The sequence below is a fragment of the Elephantulus edwardii genome, unplaced genomic scaffold, assembly GCF_000299155.1.
Source record: "Elephantulus edwardii isolate Elephantulus edwardi_28Jun2011 unplaced genomic scaffold, EleEdw1.0 scaffold00014, whole genome shotgun sequence".
Taxonomy (NCBI): domain Eukaryota; kingdom Metazoa; phylum Chordata; class Mammalia; order Macroscelidea; family Macroscelididae; genus Elephantulus; species Elephantulus edwardii.
In genome coordinates, this window is record NW_006399764.1 from 25,984,387 (window position 1) to 25,990,399 (window position 6,013).

At 45.8% G+C, this 6,013-nt stretch overlaps 1 pseudogene; it reads left to right on the forward strand.

The window, feature by feature from the left end:
* The first annotated feature begins 611 nt into the window (after positions 1-611).
* LOC102854063 overlaps positions 612-6,013 on the forward strand; it is a 12,217-nt pseudogene continuing 6,815 nt past the window's right edge.

Below are 6,013 nucleotides of genomic sequence, written 5' to 3' on the forward strand. Positions count from 1 at the left end.
CTCCCGACATGGGCTCTGCGTTCCCGCCATGGGCCCTACGCTCCCGCCATGAACCCTGTGCTCCGGTCATTGAGTCCTACGCTCCCGCCATGGGCTCTGCGTTCCCGCCATGGGCCCTACACTCCCGACATGGGCTCTGCGTTCCCGCCATGACCTGCGGCCCCAGCCAGCGGGCCTTCGTCTGCGGCCTGGGCGGCGCCATGGCCTGCACGATGGCGGCGGGCTCGGGAACGCCTGGTGCAGAGGCTGCCCAGCCACATCCCGGGAAGAAAGCACTCCTTCCCGCTCGGAAAGGGGCCCCACGCAGCACCCGGGGAGGTGACTGAAGGGAAGACAACGTCTCGTTCAAACCCGATAACGTCCCTGTCCGCACGAGGGCTCCGGGCCTCCATCGAGGCGGGCGGCGAACAGCCCAAGGCCCCGGGAAGGAGCCCGGGCGCTGGGGGGTTAGACTACCAGCCCCCAGGGAGGGAGCCCCTAGGGTGCTAACCGCCCCGCAGAGCCTCCCCTCTCCCCGAGAACGTGTCGGCGTCTGTTCCCGTGCTGGCTACAGCCTGGAAACCCACACACAGCGTCCTTCTCTGCTGCACGGGGCCACTGCGAGCGGCTTGATGGCACCGTCAACAGTGAGGTCGCCGGTGGGCGCAAAGCGGTTCACAGGGCTGGAACCCGCCCGGGGACGCCGCACCGAGGAGGGGGCCTGGCATGTTCAAGACGCCCCGAGAGCTCGTTCCCTGCAGCTTCCAGCCCACAAAAGTCTACGGAGCAGTGTCCCCTGCAACACGTGCGGGTCGCCAGGGTCACAAAGCAAACCCACCAGCTACAGGACAACAGTGCCAGTGGGGGCCCCGACCCAGGAGGGAGGAACAGAAAAGGCCACCGCAGGTAAACAGGTCGCAACGCTTGCTGAAATCGTCCCATTCTCCTGCAAGCAACGTTTACATGTCGTTCAGCTTGTCGGGTCCTGTCTTCAGTAAAGCAAACATCAATTGTTCACCACCCAGCTAAATGGTAGGCTAGCCAGAGACCTGAGTCAAGGATAGGCTACGTGTAGCGCAGTGATGGCCTGTCCTAGTAGGCGATAGCCCGGGTGGAGACATTGTAAAAGAATTTTAAAAGGGAAGGGGAAGCATTCACTCGCATCGTTACAGTCCTGAGTTAAGTACTGGGCTGCTCACTGAAAGGTCCGCGGTTCAAACTCATCAGCTGCTCCACTAGCGAAGGATGACACCGTTCACTCCTATAAACACCCTGTGAAACTCCAAAGAGGGGCTGCCAGAATTGATTGCAAGGCAGTGAGTTGTTGTTTTTTAAATTTATTATTAATTTCAATGAAAATTTACAGACTTTGGATTTCCATTCATTCATTGTTGCACTTTTCTCCCCTCCCAGCCCTCCCCCCAAGGCAGTGAGTTTTTTGTTTTTCACAATAACAAAATGAAAAGTGTAACATTGGTTAAACCGGCAATTAGAGATGATAAAAGGAGGATTAGAGCGGTCTAACCAAGTGTTTAAGGGTAGAGGTAAAACTTGACCTGAGTTAGATAGTATTTTGTAGAAGCAGAAGCATTGACACCTTCGCTTTGTGGTTGAGACACACCTGAATTGTGATCCCAGGTTCGCTGATTACTTAAAACACGATCTTGGACAGCATTACTGCTGCAGTTTCCTCAAAGTTAATGGTGGTTATCATACCTAATGACTGTAAAGTGCTTATCCCCGTGTCAGGCTTATCCTACTGCCTATCCTTGGCAATATACAATTAATTATGTTAATACCTTCACAATAAAGAGGATTTAGATAAGCAGAGATTGCCCAAAGAGAAGAGCCAGCTAACGTAAAGACAGAAGAAGCCAGGCCCTGCATTTTAACAGGTCAGAAAAGATAGTCTATCTAGGATAACTAAACAAACAGACAAGAATGGAGTGTGAAGGTAAGTTAGCATTCAAAACAGTAGCTTTTGAAAGCTCAAGGCATTGTAACCACAATGTTTAGCAGGCCTGCTAACAGAAAGGTCATTGGTACGAATCCACCAGGCACTCCTTGGGAGTGGATAATGCTGCCATGAAGATTTACACTCAGAAACTTAGTGGAGGGTTGCCAGTGAGTTGGAATTGACCAAAGGCAGCATGTGTTGTTTTAAAGAGGAACCAAAGGTTTTTAAGGAGTGCAAGTATGTGATTGTTGTTGTTATGTGCCGTCCAATCGCCTGCAATTCATAGCAACCCTATATACAACAGCCCTAAACCCTGCTCTATCCTGTGCCCATCTCACTGTCTCCAACACACCCATCCCAATTACCCCAGTCACTGAATCAATACACCTCATAGAGGGTCTTCCTCTCCTGCCCTGTCTCTCCTCCCTCCCAAGCATCAGGTCCCTCTCCAAGGATTGGTCCCTCCTTGCAACATGTCCAAAATATGTCAGACAAAGCTTCAGAATCCTTGCCTCCAAGAAGCAGCCTGGTTTAACCCTCTCTAGGATGAACCTGTTCATATTTTTAGCAGTCCATGATATAGTCAATACTCTTCTCCAGCACCACAGCTCAAAGGCATCAGTTCTTCTTCTGTCACCCCTAGTCATTGTCCAGCTCTCTGTTGAATAGCAAGTGATTGCAAAGACCATGGCCTGTATCAAATGTACCTTAGTCTCCAGAGTGACATCATTGCTGTTGAATACTTTGGAGAGGTCCCTAATAGCAGACTTTTCCATCTCAATGTGTCTTTTCATTTCCTGGCTGCTGGTGCCAAGAAGGTTAACTGTGGAGCCAAGCAAACTAAAGCTGTTAACAATCTCTATCTCTTCACCATCTATCATGATGTTGGCCCAGTAGTAAGAATCTTTGTTTTCTTGATGTGGAGCCTCAATCCATATTGAAGGCTGCAGTCCTTGACCTTCTGCAGCAAGTCCTCCTCAGTTTCAGCAAGGAGGGTTGTGTCATCTGCATAATGCAGATTATTGATGAGTATTCCTCCAATCCTGATTCCACATTCCTCCTCATACAGCCCAGCCTCCTAGATAATCTGTTCTGCAAATAGATTGTAAAGGATAGGACACATCCCTGGCATACACCCTTCCCATTTTGAACCATGCAGTGTTTCCTTGCTCTGTTCTGATGACTGCCTCCTGGTCCAAGTATAGTTTTCGCATAAGCATGATCAAGTGTTCTGAGATTCCCATTCTTCTCAGAGTCAGCCACAGTTTGTTGTGATCCATACATATATATTTACAAAGAAGCAACGTAAACAGATGCCTTAAGGCTAAAAGGGGGACAGATTATTGTCAGAAAGCCTGGTAAGGAGGATTTTGGTGAAATTAATGTCAGTGGGTAAGAGATAACTGTATACATTGCAAAGTCTTCTGGAAAACCAAACCTTTAAACCTTGCAAGGTATGTGGGTGCAAGCAAAGAGGAAAATAGAATGCTGAAAGTAATCCCCACATTTCTAGCTTGGAAGACTTAGATGAATAGCTTGAATAGAGATTCTTAACAGAACCTGAAGAGGAAGCAGGTTGGGGAGATATAATGAGTTTCCTCTGGGCTGTATTGCATTTGAAATGTATCCTAAATGTACTCTACTGGGAGACATCCAAAGGATTCCTGGTGGAAAAGTGTATTACATGTTGGGTTTCTAATGAAAAGATGAGAGGTTCAAACCCACCAGCCAGTCTGCAGGAGAAAGCTAGACAATTTCCTTCTGTAAAGATTTCCACCCTTGGAAATCAGAGGGAGGGTAGCCATGGGCAGAATCAATTTGACAGCAGGTTTGCTTGTGGGTTTTTTGGAGATGTTCAGATAACAGTTGGTGATCCAAGTCTGCAGTTTTTTAAAATTTTAATTGTAATTTTAATGAAAGTTAAGTCTGCAATTTAAAAAGGGAAATGAAAAAGGTTTCAGAAATTTATTAGTCAAGGCCTCCTGTACTTGCTAAGTGGGGACTTACCCTGCTAATGCAGGCTCTGCCCATAGCAAAAAGTGCAATAACCAAAGTTAGGGAGCTTCTGAGATTGTATGGCAGAGGAGGAGGTGGGGGTGGCTGTTCAGTGGTAGACTCCATACCTTTTATGCTAAATCCTTGGTGACACAGTTGTTAAGCCTTTGACTGCAAATTGTAAGGTTGGTGGTTTGAAGCCACCTGCACCATGATGAAAGATGTGGTAGTCTGTTTCTGTGAAGATCACAGCTTTAGAAAGGTGATGGTCCATTCTATTCTGTCCTACAGGATTCATAGGAGTCAGAATAGACTTCATGGCATCAAGTTTTGTTCAAGAGAACTGACTAACAGACCGGGAAGAAAGGCTTGATGATCTGCTTCTGAAAACCAGCCACTGAGAACCCTACAGATGATGATTTTTTTAAAAATATTATTTTAATAGTGATTTTAACAAACATTTACAGAGACGTTAGATTTTCATTCATTCATTGTTGCACATTTTACCCCCTCACTCTCCCTTCCCTCTCCGCTAGATAACTTTTTTTTTTAAATTATGTTGGTTTACTTGAAAGGCTCGCATACATTGTTTTTTGCTCCAGATCTTTCCCATTTCCTTTACCCACCCCTCCCTCTACCCATCAAAATGTGTGATCCTATGATTACCCCCTGCTCTTCCTCACCCCTCTGTTCCTACCTTCTCTCCCTTATATCCTCATACATGTTTTATTATCTATTTCTACAATAATTGTCTTGTACAGTATTTGTCCTTATGGACTGATTTAGTTCACTTAGCATAAGGCTGTCCAGAGCCTCCCAAGTTAGGTAGTAATTTTCAAAATCATTGCTCCTGCATGCTGCGTAGTATTCCATCATGTGAATTTACCATATGTTCTTAATCCATTCGATTGTGGTTGGACATTTGGGTTGTTTCCATGTTCTTGCAATGGTGAATAACGCTGCAGTGCAGATGGTGATATTTTAATCTGTATAGAGTCCCCTGAGTGAAGAGTCACCACAGCTAACAACACCATCTGGGAATGTATAGGACCAAAGTGTTTGCTAACCCAAAGGCGAGGCTCTCTGGTTTTTAAATCCACCAGCAACTCTAAGGGAGAAGATGGGCAATCTCCTCTCATAAAAGTATCAGAAACCCAGTGGAAGGTCAGCTGTGAGTCAGTTCTGAGTTGACAACAAGAAGTTTGAGATATTGTTTTTTTTTGAGTCAAGATACATCTCAAAGGAATGCCAGATGGGTTAGACATGTGAGACCCAGTAATGATATGCTTCTGTTATGCCAAATAAAAACAGAACAAAACAAAACCAGTCACTGTCATCAAGTAATAGCAACTCCGTAGTACAAAGTAGAATTACCCTATAGGGTTTCCAAGGTTGAAATCTTTACAGAAGCAGACTGCCACATCTTTCTTCCATGGAGTGGCAGCTGAGTTTGAACCAATGACTCTTTGGTTAGCAACTGAGCACTTAGCAGCCAACTGCCCTGTCTTGTAGGGCTTCTTTCTCTTTTTTTCTAACATTTGCAATTTATTAAAGAAGTTTCAATGATGTCAGTATTGTGATACCCTCTTTGGGAGGAGTAGTCCCAAACATCACTACATCTTCCAATTACATTGTTGTTGTCTCCTTTGTCTTTCGCAGACAAAAATAGTTACATCTAGAAACATAAGCTTGTGTGTTCAGTAAGATATTTATAAATGATTGCAAATAACAATTCTATATGTAACAATATACATCCTTCTTATGATTCTTCACACAGTATACATTTTAACTATTCTTTCCTTGCACTGCAGTACTACCAATGTTTGCTTAGGAATCCTCTGTAGTTGTTGTTGTTATGTGCCATCGAGTCGTTTCCGACTCATAGCGACCCTATGCACAATAGCCCTAAACCCTGCTCTGTCCTGCGCTAAACGCACCGCCTCTGACACACCCATCCCGATTACCCCAGTCACCGAATCAATCCATCTCATAGAGGCTCTTCCCCTCCTGCATTGTCCCTCAACCCCCCCCAAGCATGATGTCCCTCTCCAAGGACCCGTCCCTCCTGGCAACATGTCCAAA